Consider the following 17667-nt stretch of genomic DNA (forward strand, 5'->3'; position numbering starts at 1 on the left):
ATTAGGAAATTTGCCCCGCAACGCCATCCTATAGTTACAGGGCTAAGTTTCGAGTAGAGCCAACTTTCTTAGACTCAGGCAGACCAAACTGCATTGTCAGAAATACCTCATTTATACTAGATAAAATGCTTTATAAGCAATGGGTGGACATTAAAGTATGTGACTTGTCACAAGCAGATTTAAGTGAAAAGGCTGTGCCCTGTGGTAGAGCTACATATTCAGAATTCATATTCAGCACTATTGCAAAATTTACAAATACTTTTTTTTAAAGTCACACATTATTTTATAATCCTATTTCTTTTCTTCAGTTTCCTTAATCTCTCTTCAATTCCAGATTTCAGCCTTTTATTACTACCAGCAACCTGTTCACCTTGCTGTATAGCCTGCCAACCAGCTATGGCGCTGACAGTGGATTACATGGCTTTATGGAACTCTCACAATGTTACATTTGAACTCTAATCTCTGTGATTAATGTAGATGAAATGAATTTATGTAAGAACTCGCTGATGTTTGTACTCTGCATCTGTCAATTTCTTCCCACTTTCACCACTGATCATAGCTGATAATAGCTGGTCTTGGTACTGTTATTGGCAGAATTGTATTTGTTGGTGCATACCTATTTTGGCTGCAATCCTATACCCACAAGCTCCATTGAACTCAGTTGGATTACATTCTCAGTAGACATGTACAGGACTGTGCTATTAATCTGCAACCATTCCTCTCTGGCGCCAATGATCAGGGTATTTTGTTGAAGAGAATGGTCAAATTTGTAGTTTTAGTATCTTCATTAAAAAGCTAATCCTGCCATTAACAACTAGCTGCCTTAACTATCCTGTACCTCTGTTGGAGAACAAAAAGCTGCCTACACTGTAAGTATATAGAAAATGTCAAAAGTGTGTTTCTTATTTCATATTGTTATTAGGCAGTCTTTGCTGTCTTAAAGTTGTAAAGTTGTTTTTTCATATCTCAAATTTCATAAGTGTCTTATTAATATATAAATTTAAATGGTGTTTTATTTTTATGCTGTCGTTATGCTGCCATTTATAAGAACTTAAACAATTCTGATGTGAAACTCATTTTAGAAAAACACAAAGCCCTCATCAAATACTTTCCTCTTCTCTCATTCATTTCAGTTTGTAGCAGCACATCCATCTTCCTTTCTTGTTGTAGATCATTATTGCTGGGAAATTTTCATAAGAAAAGAGGAAGAAAATATTTTTAAAGGATTACGGCTGGTGCCAGCTGGCAATAGAACATGACATCCATCAAAAATTGTCTTACATTAGCAGATCTTTTTTATTGGACAATTAGCAGAAAGACATATGGCTTTATTAATATTCCTTTCAGCTTCAGGCTTCAAGGCTAAAAGCATGAGCTCACGTGAGCCATAGTTCTCATATCATCTGTATCTTGTTTCCAGATAGATAATCCTTCATTGTCAGGTCAGAAACTGACAAGCTGAAAAAGCTGATACTTTCCTGGTAAATTGCCTCAGCCAACATCACAGGCTGAAATGTAAAAACATGTTTCACATTCTTTTGAAACTGTATCTGGGATAGGAGAGGCTTGGATTGCCATACCAGAAGAATATCATAATTTGTGGCAAAGCACCAGTTGGAAAAAAATAATAATCCAGCACATTGTGCCAGTATAGCAGTACAAGGTAGAGTCTGTGGCAGTGCTTCCTGATTATGACAGTGGTTGTGCAGTTGTGACAGAACATTGTTGGACATCTGTGGTCTTTGGAGTCTGTTAGGGTGATGAGTCTTTGCAAAGGATGCTTGTGGTTTTCATATAGACTTCATGTTTCATGCTGAGCTGTTGCACAGGTGATAGGGGAGTCCCTGGTCCTGTTGACAGAGAGAGAATTGCAAATTCCCATCCTGCCTTTGACATGTCCACTCCCTGGCCATATTTAAAGAACATTGCATTAACAAACTGCAATTGAACATAAGAAGAGCCCTGGTGGATCAGACCAAAGGCATATCTAACCCAGCATCCTGTTTCCCACAGTGGCCAACCGGATGCTTATGGGAAGCCCAAAAACAGGATATGTGTGCAACACCACTCTCTCACCGTTGTTCCACAGCTACTGGAATTCAGAGGCATGCTGCCTCTGATCCTGCAGGTATAATGACTAGAAGCCATTAATAGCCTTATCCTCCATCAATATGTCTAACCTGCTTTTAAAGCTATATCTTCTGGTAGCAAATTCCATAGTTTACCTATGCACTGTACAAAGAAGTACTTTCTTTTGTCTGTCCTGACTCTTCCAGCATTCAGCATCATTACATTCCCAGTTCCAATATTATGAGAGAGGAATAAAAACATTTCTCTATCCACTTTAACTATACCATGCAAAATTTTATATCCTGTTATCATGCCCTCTCCCCCGGCGTTACTTGCCTTTTTCTAATATAGTCCCCAATGTTGTAACTTTTCCTTGTAAAGGAGTCCTTCCATTTGTTAATTTTCATTGCTTTCTTCTTCTTTTTCTAGCTCTACAATATTCTTTTGTACTCATGCAGCTGCACAATCCTAACTTTCTGCAACGGTGCAGTGTCATGGGTGTTCTTGGGTCATTGGAGCTGCACCACAACTCAGTGTGTTCTTATTTATTCATTCTCATCAGAACCTTATGAAATAGCTGCAAGGTGGATCAAACCTTCCTACATAACATACTGTGCATGAGCTCATGTTCTAGTAATTAGCTTCATAATTTAAATTATGTTTTGTGAACTTTCCCCATATTTCCAGCATGTAATTGGTCACTTCTGCCTTTCAATGGCATCTTTTTTTACTTTTTGTTTATAAAACAAAAGACCAATATAACAGTAAATTACAGGAGGAAATAACACATCAGGGTAGTTAGAGAGTCCAAGTTTACAAAAGATTTCTTAGATGGTTCTAGCCTTTTGATACCAAAACCTAAAGCAGGCTTTGCCAATCTGGTGCTCTCCAGAAGTTTTGGACTCCTGTCATCCCCAGCAGGCATAGATGATTTGGCTGGGGCTGATGGGAGTTGTGGTCCAAAACATCCAGGTTGATGAAGGCCTACTTCAAGCATCTTTCACAGCAGTCCATGAGTGATTGGTGGCCTCAAATGAATCCTGTTTTTGTTAGTAAATGAAATAAAACAATGTCATGTTACATTAACATTTGTCTGCCTCTATTTTTCTTGTAGGTAGGAAAAGTTGCTGTTTCAGTTTCTTTAAAAGTGTCATATACCACCATTGCTGATTCCACAACCAAATAAAGCTCAGTAACAGCTTTCCATTGTCTAGTTACCTATAGCCTAGCTATAATAAGCATAAGTGTAATCAGCTCTCCTTCTTTCATGTAATCACTTCTCCTTTCATGGCTTAGGAGCTTTGTGCACCATTGTGGAGCTACTGCCTTCTGACATTGGGGCTGCATTTGTCATACTCTCCCTTGCTCCTACCTATTATTTTTGGTTCTGTTTTGCAATAGGAATGAACGAACCTTGCTGCATGCCCTCTCTAAGGGTTGTATATCTGATGTTCTGCATCTAATTTTAGACACTCATATGTTTATTTATAATGTGTCAGGCAGAGAAGTTCTTAGGCCAGTCTGCCATCTTCTTTTAGTAACATCACCACTCCAGCAGAATCTCTTTTTTAGTAACAATCTCCTACTAAGCATTTTGCACCATCCATTATTTCAGCATCACCTAAGAGGAAATTATGTAACCAGTTATCAGGAAGTAGTCTGATATGGAACAAAACAAAGTATAATAATTACTGAGCATTGGAATGGTTTTTAAATCACAGGTGCTTTCCCCACAATTTCCCACATTGCAGTTTTGCAGTTTTTCTGTTGTACATTCTTATTTCTGTGCTAGTTTTACATATCACTGTCCACTAGAGAGCAGGCTGAGATCAGCAATCCTGTGTCATTCATGTCTTAAACCATGTTTGAACCCAGGTATCTCTGGGAAAGGCTAGTACATTAAAGAACCTCACTCTCCAGCTACAATTGTTAGCTTATAAATTGCTATCAAAGTTGATGGATATAGCTTGTGAAGCTTAGTGACCTACGGTGGTGATAATAAAGTATTCTGGAACCTGGATAACATTTTACTTTGTCACTATGGTTTTCTTGCTCTAGTGACATCAACTAATTTGTACTGCTTTACAGGGAATTTCTATATCCAGTTCTTTAGCTAGCGTCTCAGCTCCCGTTCATTGCTCTTACTCCTTTCTGTCAGACCAAATTTCTTTCAAAGAGAAATATTGCTTGATATTGATTCTAGTGCACTAGATAATTTCGGGTTCTCACACTGTTGTTCAGCTAAAACAGTGTTTAAGGTTGTGCCAATGCCTTCTAAATTCTTCAAGTTTTAGTCCTAAAAGAATAGTACTTATAATCGAACTGAAAATGACTCTTAAAATCCATTTTAAATCCTTCCCACTAAAGAATTATCCCTTAATATGACAATTGTGCCATGTTTCAGGGAGCTATATCAGCTAATCCAGTACATTTTCAAACCACTTTTAATTTCTTGAACACTATGGATGGCAATGTTTGTTGTTGTTGTTATGTGCCTCCAAGTCAACTACGAATGGTAAAAATTCCAAATTATTTATTAAGTACAGATTGGAGAGGAAATTATTTTAACATAATATGGTATCTGATTTCTGTAAGCTTCGGAAGATTTTCAGAAACTCTGAGACAGTGTGAGCTGGAGATATGATGTCATAAAGAAACACTTCTTTCATATTTTCATAGTTGTCCTGTTAGTAGCAAATATTGGGAAATAAATGGCTTAGATTCATGGAAGGGGCTCCAATACAGCGGAGGGGGTGGGAAGTGATTTTTACTGATTTCCCCTTTCCCTTGCAGCTCCTTTTGGAGAAATTTGATGAAATGGTTTCCCTGATCTCTCTGCCCCCAAGTGGGGTGGAGAATTTTGAGAGACCATTTACACACAGCTCTATCATATCATTGGGAGGGAGAAGCTAATCTGTTTCACATGTACTCAAGGATGTTATCCTTATAAGTTTACAAATTAAACTTGGAGAAGAAAGACAAAAGGCAGATGTATGGGGGGAAATATCTTTTTGTTGGTTTTTACAATGAACAATACAATGATAAATATCAATGCATATGTTCTATGTTCTCATCATATAAATAAAGTACGTCATATGATTTCTCTTTACTCTGCTGTGATGTAAGAACTATATTATTAACATTTACTATCAAAATATACTAAATAAATAAATAAATAAAGTGGGGAGCTTTAAAGCTTTGATGCTTTCTGGCCTTTTTTTTTTTTACTGTGCTTGTTCAAAATGTTTAGCTGCAGGAGAGAAAAATGTGCTCCTTCAGAGACAGATGCTTCCCAAGTATGGATTCAGCAGGTGAACAGCACAGTTTTTATTGTGGCAATAGGGAGCATCCTGGTTAGACTCCCAGTAAATAAATAATGTAACATTTCAGTTGGTTTCTGTTCCATCTCTTCAAAAAAGTAAATTAGTATTTTATATTGCTGCTTTGATTGCTTTGTTTTCTCATCTAGTTAAAATAATCTTCAAGAAACAAGGGTAATTTCTAGTGATAACCAAGAATTCTACAGACTACGGTTACTACTTATCTCTGGTGTTCTGAAAAATAAGACCAAAGAAAATTCAGATCATAGTCCCCATATCTGCCTCCACAGCTCAATGGATTTACCTATTTGCTGAATGGAGTCGAGTCAGGCAACCAGTTTGATGTAGTAATTGGTGTGGTAAAGTTACCACTGAGCTATATTTTATAAGAGGATGTACTGTTTAAATGCCATTCTAATTTGCCTTAGTGCTATTTCTGTCTCTTGGGCTCGCATGTGTTTCGACAGGTTGATGCAGACCTGCGATGAGGAATCTGTGGCCCTTCAGATGTTGTCGGACTCCAGTTCCCATCAGCCCCAGCCAGCATGGCCAATTGTCAGGAATAATGGGAGTTGTAGTCCAGCAACATCTGGAGGGCTACAGGTTCTCCATCCCAATGCAGACAGGCCAGAGTCCTTCCATAAGTTATCCATACCCAGTACACTCTTCTTCCAGGGCACTCCTGTCCTGTAGCATTTATTCATTTTCCCCTGCCTTTGATGAACTAAAGTGTTTCATGCCTTACTAGTGAATCAAACATAAATTCTTGTTCTCTGCAGATTGCGTATTACAGAATGGGGAGTTCTTAATATGAGAATATGAACAGGAGCATTTCCTGATGAAGGAGTTGATGTGATAGTACTGCTGGCTAGTTCTTTAGCTTTATTGTTTCACAATTAGAGGTCATGCAGCAAAGACAAAACTGTAGCACTTCATCTGTTTTCTCCTGTGCTTGCAATAGTAACTCAGCATATAAACCCCAGTGATGTATGCTATCTTCCTTTCTCAGAGTGATGCTAAAATATGGTATTTATTTATTGATCATGTTTGTATAACTCTTCTTCCAAGGACTTTACTGGGGCATACATCTCAGAACTCTTTGAGCTAGACAGGGACTTGCCCAAGGCCACCAAGTCAGCTTTATAGCAGAATGGGGATTTGAAACCAACTCTCCTTGGTCCAAGTCAAACACTCTGTGCATTATACCATATCAGTCTGATAGGATCACTAGAAGTAGAATCACAACCACTACCATAACTAAGAAGAGAAAATGGGATAAGCCCTCAGCTTTTGGCTAAGGGAAAATTTTCAATTTTGATTTAAAATTGTTTTCATCATCCTGATAGTACCTGTGTCCTTTTATAAAAGGGGCAAACAACATGTGCTCTTGATGTCATATTATTGCTGGTGTCCGGAACAGAGATTTTGATTATGAGATTGCCAGATTGAATAAGCCTTTCTGATTGTTTGACCTTCCTGCTCACCCATATGGTTACAACTGACATTGTAAGGCTATGTGAAGATCAGAGATAATTAAAAACCAGTGTGGTAAAGTAGATCGAGAGTTGGATGGACTGGAAGAGAACTGGGATCAAATGCCTACTCAGCTGTAACACTTGCTTAGTCACCATCTCTAATGAAGCGATTGGGACGGCTTAAGATACTGGCTTTAGGAGCTGTCTATCAGAAAGGAAGGCCCTCTTTCACAGAATCCAGAAGGGGAGAGGAAAGAGAACACAATCCTCACCGATGCTGACCACTTGGGCAGTTTAGCTGGCTCTAAAGCAGTTAACAGCTCTGGCAGAGAGACATTCAGAGAGGAGCTGTCTGATCTGGCATAAGCTTGGGCCTTGTCATAAACCTCTTTGCCCTTTCAATAACCTTATTTATTTTTTATTTATTTTATTTGTTAAATTTTTATACCGCTCCCCAACATAGCTCTCTGGGCGGTGTACAACAAAGAAATACAAATATATACAATAAAATCCCATAATAAAATACAACAAAAATATAAGAGAGTAGGAAAACTAAAAACAGTTGCAGCACATGTTAAAACTAGATTAAGTTAGATTAAAACGCCTTAGAAAAGAGGAAGGTTTTGACTTGGCGCCGAAAAGATAGTAACGTCAGCACCAAGCGCACCTCATCGGGGAGACTGTTCCACAGTTTGGGGGCCACCACTGAGAAGGCCCTAGCTCTTGTTACCACCCTCCGAGCTTCTCTATGAGTCGGAACTCGGAGGAGGGCCTTCGATGTAGAACGTAGTGTCCGGGCAGGTTCATATCGGGAGAGGCGTTCCAGCAGGTATTGTGGTCCCGCACCGTATAAGGCTTTATAGGTTAAAACCAGCACTTTGAATCTGGCCCGGAAGCATATTGGAAGCCAGTGCAAGCGAGCCAGAACAGGTGTTATGTGTTCGGACCGCTTGGTCCACATTATCAGTCTGGCTGCCGCGTTTTGCATGAGGTGTAGCTTCCGAACTGTCTTCAGAGGCAGCCCTACGTAGAGCGCATTGCAGTAATCCAACCTTAGTGTCAGAGAGATGAGAGCAACATCATGGCTAAAAGTTTGCTCTGTGCATCTATTTCTTCTTTCTCTTCATAAACCTTCCCTTGGGTCTAAGCTTTTGGGTGTTATGATAAACCCTCTAAGTACCTTCTTATTAGGAATTCCACTTTTAAAAATCTCCTCTCAATCCAGCTTGCTGAGTATGGATTTTTAAAGACAATGGGTGGTGCTGGAATGATCCGGGTAATGCGGTCAATCAGGGAGAGGTGACAGTGGAACTACCCAGGTGAAAATGGCCATAGTTCCAGATCCCATAGGCATTTGGTTGACCACAGTGAGAGCAAAATCTGAACTAGAAAGGTCTTTGGTCTGATCCAGCAGGGCTCTTCTTAAGTTCACTATCTCATTTTGCACTAGCACTGGAGAGTCCTTCTATAAGGGTGATAGGTATTACACCATCTTTTAGTACAAACTATTTCACAGGATTACTGTGAGGATAAAAATGGGCAAATGCTTGGAGGATGGTCAAAATACTTATGTGACTATAACTGATAACTTAAAGCTATAGGGCATTAGCTTTGGGGGTACAGGAAGAGACCTGGATGTCCCCTGTTGCAGTGCTGATGTTAGCTGTGATTGCTACTTAATATTATTTTAATTGTTGGCTTAGTAATGATAAGTATTGTGTGGCATTACTTGATGTATTAAGCTATATTTAACCCATCCTGGGATTGCTTGGTAAAGAGCAGGCTATAATTGAATATATTACATACATACATACATACATACATACACAGCAGGTAAACAGAGCTGGTGCTCTCCTTAAGGCTTTCTGCTGAGGAAGGATTCATTCACATTGAGTTTAAATTCTTCACTGTGTTGCCATGAGGGATTTGGCCTCATTTCCCAATGTATCATGTTCTATGATGAAAGACAGCTGAACAGAGGTACATTTTACAACAACTGGGAAGAATATACTGAGACTAGGATCCTTGGGGCCTGAAACCAGGCAGTACTGAACAGAGCAAGACAAAGAGTGATCCTTGCACACTCTCACTTGCTACCTTTTTACATTAATTGTTTTTTCTTCCAGTTGTGTATCTACCATACAGTTCGAGTTCACATTTATCAAGCTTTCTTTGGATGATCTCATGTGAAACTAGATCAAAAGGAAAACTATAACATTCCATTGTATTTTTCTTGTCTACCAATCCAGTTACTTTATCAAAGGAAGCCAAGTTCGTTTAACATGCTTTCTTCTTAACCAATCCATGTCAGCCATTAGTCATTCTGACACACAGGCTCCCCCTGCCTCTGCTATTCCTTGTTCCTGTCAATATTGTCAGTTGTCTTATCAGATTTTATTTTTGTAAAGACAGAAGCAAGGTTTGCATGCATGCACTCATCAGTTTGGCCTTCTTTACATTATTTGACAGTATATTTCCTTCTATGTTGAACAGCAGACCTACCCAGCATATCCACTATCTATGCAGCCAATAAGAACACCCAATCCTCTACTATAAGGTGATTATATGGAATGTGACCTCTTGTTCTTTAAATTTATCATTTGTCCTATAAAACAAATTTCTACCTCTTTTCTAAGCAAAATAATTAAGAACTGACTTATTCTAGTACTAAATTAGTATCCGTGGAGGCTCATCCACTTTGGCCAGAGATACCAGTAATTTCCAGATGCTCTCTTGCCACTTGTAATGAGAAGCAATTGAATAATAAGGAGCTATAATTATATCATTACTGTTGATATGTTATTCTATTTTTATGTTTGGTTGCAAACTGCCTTGAGGATCCCATGTGGGGCTGAAAGAGTGGAGTAGAAATGTTTTTATGCATAGGCCTGTTATGTTACATTAAGAAACAGAAGGTTACTTGAAATATTGCTTGCAAGTGAAGGAAAACAATTTAGTGCCTGCTCTAAGAGAGAGATTAGCCTGATTTCAGCTAATCTGACAATACTGACAGTCCTTCATTCCGTCACCAACTAGGTTGTGGGCCTGTGAATGGGAGGTAAAGTATTAACACAAATAACGGTAAACCACAAATGAAATGAATTAATTACCTTTACCTTTAATTACTCTTTAGTGTGGCAGCACCTACCCTGTGGAACTCCCTCCCTTTGAATATTAGGCAGGCGCCATCTCTGCTATCTTTTTGGCGCCTTTTGAAGACTTTTCTTTTTCAACAACCCTTTTAAGTTGAGAGCTATCCCAGTCTGAGACGCATGAACCAGGGAAAGTAAGAAATTGTCAAGCAAGAAATGGAACGAGTCAACATTACGATACTGTCTCTGTCAGATTTGCTTAATATGTTTTTAATAATGTTTTTAACCTTTTTTAAAAAGTTTTAAAAATGATTTTAATGGTGTTTTGTCTTAATATATTTTAAGATTTGTTTTTATGATGTTTTAAAGTGTTTTTGTGCCTTGTTTGCCACTCTGGGCTCCTGCTGGAAGGGCGGGATACAAAATAAATAAATAAATAAATGAAAAGTTTATTGCTGGCCCTAGTACAGAAAAGAAGTCTAATGGTTAAAGTAGCATACTTATAAGCAAAAATCATACTTGCAACCAAAGAGGTAGCTATATTTTCTGGAAAATGGGAAATGGGACACCTCTGAAGAGAAAGACAAAATTCCTGGGTTCAGGTACCTAATTCTTATAGATGCAGAACTGCCTTCAGATCCAGCCCTAACAGACAGTAAACTAGGGTTGCTGCTGGTGTACCGTCCACCCTGCGGCCCAGCAGCTTTTCTGACCCTGCCGGCGGAGGCGACTTGGCTGTGGTATTGGAGGAATCCGGAACGATAGTCCTGTGTTATTTCAATGTCCATGCTGAGGCTACCTCGAGTGTCCTGGCTTGAGACTTCATGGCCACCATGACGACCATGGGGCTGTCTCAAGTTGTCACTGGCCCGAAGCATAGGGCAGGGCACACCCTCAACCTGGTTTTTGCTCCAGATGGAGGAAGGGATGTTCAGGAGATGGGTAGTGGTGGATGTCATGGCCAGACCACTCCTTGGTGAAGTTTTGGCTTACAGTTCCGATCCTTCCCTGCAGGAGTGGTGGACAGATTAAGATGGTCCGCCCTCGGAGACTAACGAAATCCACTTGATTCCTGAATGTCCTGGACGAGTTCCCAGTAGATAGAGGTGACCCTGTTGAAGCCCTTGTCATGCTGTGGAACAACAAGGCATGTCAGGCTCTTAACATGGTTGCCCCTGAGTGCCCTCTCTGCCATTATGGAACCCAGTTTGCACTTTGGTAACCAGTGAACTAAGGGCAATGAAAAAGGCTGGATGATGGCTAGTTGCGAAAGACATGCTATGAGGCTGATCGGTAACCATGCTACTGTGTGGTGATGAGGGCGGCGAAGAAGGCCCACTTCTCTGCCAGCATTGGATCCTCAAGTAGCCATCCGGTGGAGCTTTTCTGTATTGTCAGGGGTCTGTTGACATCAACTCCAGGAAATGGAGTTTTAGACTCTTCGGAGGCCCACTGTAAATTGCTTGCAAGGCGCTTTGAGAGTAAAGTTGCTCACCTCCGTAGCAAACTTGATGCCCCATCCACATCTACTGTAATCCTCAGTGAGGTGTCCAGTGAAACATCTGTTGCAACTTCTTGGGATTGTTTCAGTTGATGCGGCCTGATGACATGGACAAAGTGCTTGCAATGATGCAGACAACAATGTGTCCTCTCAACTCTTGCCAGAGCTTGGAAGTAACTAGTTACAAGTAACGAATTACTTGTAATTTATTACTTTTTTGAGTAACGAGTGGGTAACTTCATTACATTTTGCTGGTAATAGAACGAGTAGTAACTTCATTACTTTTGAGGAGTAATTGTAATGTTTCCAGGATTATTTTGCGCATTACTTGGGGGGGAGAGCAGGGGAAGTCTTCTGCTCCTCTGATTTGTGAATAAAAATAATGTGCTTCAAATTGGGCTTCTGTGCAGCGTTTTTCCTTCCTGCTCTATGGGTGCTTAGGAGGCGATGAGGAAGGAGGTGGAGAGTGAGATGGGGTGGAGAAAACAATTGTTTAAAAATTAACAGGAGTGGAAGGAGAAAATGAATGAATGAATGAATGAAACTTTATTTTTACCCCGCCCTATCTCCAAAACTGGAACTCAGGGCGGCTTACAAATAAAAACTACAGATAGGTAAAAAAACATACAAAAATATACAATTAAAATAGAATTAAACTAGAATTAAAGAGCTGGAGGCAATATATATGTACAAAAAATATGTGTGTTGGGGTATCATTATTGCTGGGAGTGGGGTGAGGGGATGTGAGATTCTGTTATGCCATGCTGTTAATCTTATGGATAAAAAAGTTATTCTACTACCCTCTGTGTGTGCTTATTTTTAATGTTGTTTTAGGCTACTCAGATGTGCAGCAGCCAAGTCCAGCACCTTGTAGGCAATTTTTTTTAAAGTAACTAAAATGTAATTGTAGCAATTATTTTTGAGTAAAAGTAAAGTAATCAGTTACTTTCAGAGCAATTGTAATTGTAACAGTAATTACTACTTTTGGGGGGCCATGTAACTGTATTTATTACTTTTTAAAAGTAATCTTCCAAGCTCTGACTCTTGCCTTTCTTGGCTTATTAAAACTTGATGAGGGGGTTTGACTGAGTGGAACGAGGGTGTGGTCAATGCATCGTTGCGGGAGGGAGTGGTTCCAGCTGCCCTGAAAAAGGCAGTGATCCGACTGCTCCTGAAAAAGCCCACGCTGGACCTATTGGTTTGTGTCAACTATTGCCCAGTCTCAAATACTCCCTTTTTACAGCAGGTTGATTGAGAGGGTTGTGGAGCAGCAATTACAAATACTCTTGGATGAAACAGATTATCTTGACCCATTCTAATCTGGGTTCAGGCCTGGTTATGGGACTGACTTGACCTTTGTCACCCTGATGGATGACCTTCATTGGGAGAAGAACAGAAGGAGTACGACCCTGTTATTCTTTCTTGATCTCTCAACGGCTTTTGATACCATTGACCATGGTATCCTTCTGGGCCAACTTGGTGAGATAAGTATTGGAGGCACTGTGGTTCTGATCCTATCTCCAGGGTCATTTTCAGAGAATAGCATTGGGCAATTCTCTTTAACCCCCTGGTAGTTGTGCTATTGGGTACTGCAGGGTACCTGGATTACTAACTGGATTGCCAGGATGTCTGTACTTTCAACTACTCTCCTGCTGTCTTCCGCACCCCATTATGACAGACTGTCCTGGGATCAGAAAGAAAATAAACATCTGGTCCTCTTGAAAGTATGAACAAGATTTTTTTAAATTAATTATAATAAGTTCTTGCTCTTATAGCTAATTAGAGTTAATTATCTTGCATAAGTCCATATAAAATATTCAGATACTTTAAATAAATAAAAATAAATGTTAATGACCAGTCCAGCCCAGTCCATTCTTGGAGCAGTTTGCCACCACAAATCTCCTCTCGCTCCCATCCTGACAATAAAAAAGGTCCAGCCCCAGGCCAGCTCATGAAGAAACCAGATTCTTCCAACCACCACTTATAATGCCAGCCAAACATTTTTTAGAGGCAGTTTGCCACCGAGAATGTCCTCTTCCCCCCACCCTGACAAAAAAAGGCCCAGTCTTTCCCATGAAGAAACCAAACTCTCCCCCATCCCAGGATGCCAGCAAAACATTTTTTAGAGGCAGTTTGCTATCAAGAATCTTCTCCCCCTCCCCACTGACAATAAAAAGACCCGGCCCAGGCCATGAAGAAACCAGATTCTCACCACCACCACCACCTTATGATGCCAACCACACATTTTTAGAGGCAGTTTGCCATCAAGGATCTCCAGTCCGGATCTCGATCTCTCTCTCATTATGATGCAAACTAAACATTTTTAGGGGCTGTTTGCCTCCAAGAATCTCCTTTCCTATCTCTCCCCTCTACAATAAATAGGGCACAGTCCAGCCTATGAAGAAACCAGCTTCCACCCTCAGCCCCATGCCAGCTAAATGTGCTTTTGGGATGGTTCACTACTACTATGCACTCTTACCTGAGAGTAAGCTACAGTGAATGCAGTGGAACATGTGAAATAAGGGGTGGAGAAACTCTGGCCTATGGACGTAATTAGACTCAGCAAAGGTCTCAGTTTGGCCTATGAGGCCATTTCCCCATAAACCATGCTTATATGTGGAGCAGGTAAGGAAAAACTGGGAACTTCAAGGAAGCTCTTGATTATTCCTATGCAAGTGGGGCTCCCTCTAGTTGGTACTGACAGGGAGCTCCACTGGGATCAGCTGCAGTAGGGAGTTTCTCTTCAGGAATTCTCTAGTGCAGCCAAGTGGGCTAGAAGACCCCTCCACTTTGAATCCAAACCACCCTTTGGAGAGAGTGAAAAATGCTCCACTTGTAAAGGTTTACGCTTGTGAGTCACCTTGATTCCATGAGATAAAAATGTGCACACAATCAGGCTGCCTAATACAGATCCACTATGGTGGAGACACTACTGGCTATAAGTGAAACCATGTCCATATACAGTAGGGCCCCGCTTTCCGGCGTTCTGCTTTCTGGCATTCCGCTGATGCGGCAGCTTCCAATCAGGGGAAATTCCCCGTTTTACAGCCGATTTTGCCGTTTTGCGGCATTTTGCGGCATTTTTGTTTGACGCGACCCATTAAAGTCAATGGGTTCCACTTTATGGTGATTTCCACTTTACGGCGGGGGCCTGGTCCCTAACCCGCCGTATAAGCAGGGCCCTACTGTACTGTACACTAACAGGGTAACCTATGTCAAACCACATACATTATTCTATTTATAGCACAATTCTACGCATGGCTACTGAGAAGTAATTGCCACTGATTTCAATGATACTTACTCTAAGATAAATGTGTATAGGAATGCAAGTTTAGATATTTACATAGCATCTTTATTCTGAGCACTCACAAGTGCACCAGCAGACACACAGGCTTCTACTGTTCTTGAAGTCCTTTGAATGAAGGTGAGTGGCTACAGATACTAAACTTAATTATATTATTACTCCACCCTGACCTGACACAAAGACAAAGGAATACTGAAATCTTATTAATCAGAAATAGTCACAATTTCAATGTCTTCTGGTGAAAACATCCAACTAAGTAGAAAACATAGCCACAGTTCAAATTCTGACTGCTCTTTTGGATTAATACATTTTTGTGTGTCTTTATTGTTTTTGCATCTGCAGCTAATGCAGCTAATAAGGGAAAGCAGGGACAGTTAAGACTTCACCTTATACTGCTTGCTTGAGTGGAGGGCTGAGATTAATTGTTCTGCCTTGGAGTGTACCAAGCAAGTGAGGGAGGGAACAGCTTGAATTCTGCTTTTTTTAAAAAAAAAAAAAAGGGGGGGGACATGAAGACAACTTGTTTATTTGAATTAAGTTTTAATGGGTATTGCGTAGTGTGCTCTGACATACATATTGTAATAAACATTGTGATGTACTTGATGTGGGAAGTTTTCTGTCTGGTCCAGTGAAAGTTAGTTTAGCTGTCAAGTGGATCCTTAACTGACAACTGTGGGTTAGAATTCTCAGTATGCAAAAGAAGTATAGCAGGTATGCATGTACTGATTGGTGGTTGCAAATTTAGAATTCTTAAGTTAGACCGTGGGATTGGTTGGGACTGTACTAGGAAACTCAGAAGAAGTGAATATATGGCTGGGTGCTAGTCAGTCAAAGTCAGTCTATGTTGGTTGGTGCTTCGTGTTTGTGGTGGACAGCCAGAAGAAAAAGACAGCAGAGGAAGAGGACTGAGAAAGGAGAAAGAAGGCCTAAGTGGAAGGCAGAGGGACTCGCTGTGGTAGCTGAATCACTTGGCTTTAGCTGAAGAGAGAAGGGGAGAACCTGTCTACACCACTGAGGGAGAGGTTTGGAATGTTAGGCTCTGGTGTCTGGTAGGAGAGCCAGGGGAAGGTTCCAGGGCAGTAAATCAAAAGACCTGTACTTCAATAGGAGCTGAAACAGAAGCTTCAACAAATGTCCTCAGTTACAGTGTTGGTGAAGCTTAACTGGGGAAGAGTACCAGGGCAATTTGGCAAAAGAGTTTTAATAGGGTGCTTTGTCAAAGCTGTCTTGGTTTAGTAACAGTAGTAAAATAAGCTTGTTGGTATTTAGAATGACAATAACAAATTAGCAAAATACCTATTTAGATTTACCTTTACCTATTTAGAGAGACTAAGATGCATCCAAACTCAGAGGAAGGCAATGGTAAACCACCTCTGAATATCTCTTACCACGAAAACCCTATGAACAGAGTATCCAAAATGCAACATGAGATAGCGCTGGAAGATGAGACCCCCAGGTGAGAAGGCACTGACTGAGCTACTGGGGAAGAACAATGGACAGGTACGAGTAGGGCTGTGACTAATGACGCAGCTGGGTCAAAGCCGAAAGGAAGCCCAGAGGCTGATGCGCACAGATGTGAAAGGAGAGTCTGGAGTTGTAAGATGCACACAATAGGAACATGGAATGTGAGAAGCATGAACCAGGGAAAGTTAGAAATTGTCAAGCAAGAAATGGAACGTGTCAACATTACAATACTTGGTGTGAGTGAATTAAAATGGATGGGAATGGGACATTTTCAATCAGGCAACTGCAAAATATTTTATGCAGGAAATGAGAAATTAAGAAGAAATGGGGTTGCTTTGATAGTGAGAAGTGATGCAGCAAAAGCAATTAGGAGCTACAACGCAAGGTCTGAGCTAATGATATCAGTGAGATTAAACAGGAAACCTATTAACATGACCATCATACAAGTCTAAGCTCCAACGGCAAACGCAGGAGAAAAGGAATTGGAAAGTTTTTACGCAGAAGTACAGGAAGAAATTGATCACACACCAAAACAAGATGTGCTGATAATAATGGGGGACTGGAATGCAAAAGTAGGGAACAGAGAAGAACTAGGAATTGTGGGGAAATGGGGATTAGGAGACAGAAATGAAGCATAAAGACTTACTGAATTCTGTGAAGCCAATAATTTGTTTCTTACAAACACATTTTTTGAGCAACCGAAAAGACGTCTGTATACATGGACATCATGAAATGGTCAATAAAGGAATCAAATTGATTATGTAATTGGTAGCAGAAGATGGAGAAGTTCCATACTTTCTGCAAAAACAAGACCAGGAGCACACTGTGGTACAGATCATGAACTGGTCGTATCGAAAATCAGCTAAAGTAGCTAAAGAAGAACAACAAAGCAATCATAATGCCAAAGTACAATTTGAATAACATCCCAGAAGAATATAAAGATCAAATAAGGAACAGATTTGAGGCTTTAAACTTACTTGACAGAGAACCAGAAGAACTGTGGACTGAAGTCAGAGACATTATCAGAGAAGAATGCAAAAAGACAATACCTCTAGTTAAAAAGAGAGAAAGACCTCAATGGATGACTGAAGAAACTCTTAAAATGGTTAAAGAGAGAAGGAAAGCAGAAGCAAAAGCAAAAGGAGACAGAAACACAGTCAGAACCCTAAATGCAACAATACAGCGACTAGTACGTAGGGACAAAGAGAACTATTACAATAGTTATTCTATAGAAATAGAAGAGGACAACAAAAAGGGAAGAACAAGAGCCCTATTCCAAAAGATTAGAGAAATGAAAGGGAAATTTAAACCAAGAGTAGGGATGTTGAATAATCAACAGGGGGACACCTTGACTGACCAAGATGAAGTAAAAGGAAGATGGAAGCAATACACTGAAGAACTCTATAAAAGAGATGCCAGGATGACAGATTCATTCATGGAG

Source organism: Rhineura floridana, chromosome 9, assembly GCF_030035675.1.
Source record: "Rhineura floridana isolate rRhiFlo1 chromosome 9, rRhiFlo1.hap2, whole genome shotgun sequence".
Taxonomy (NCBI): domain Eukaryota; kingdom Metazoa; phylum Chordata; class Lepidosauria; order Squamata; family Rhineuridae; genus Rhineura; species Rhineura floridana.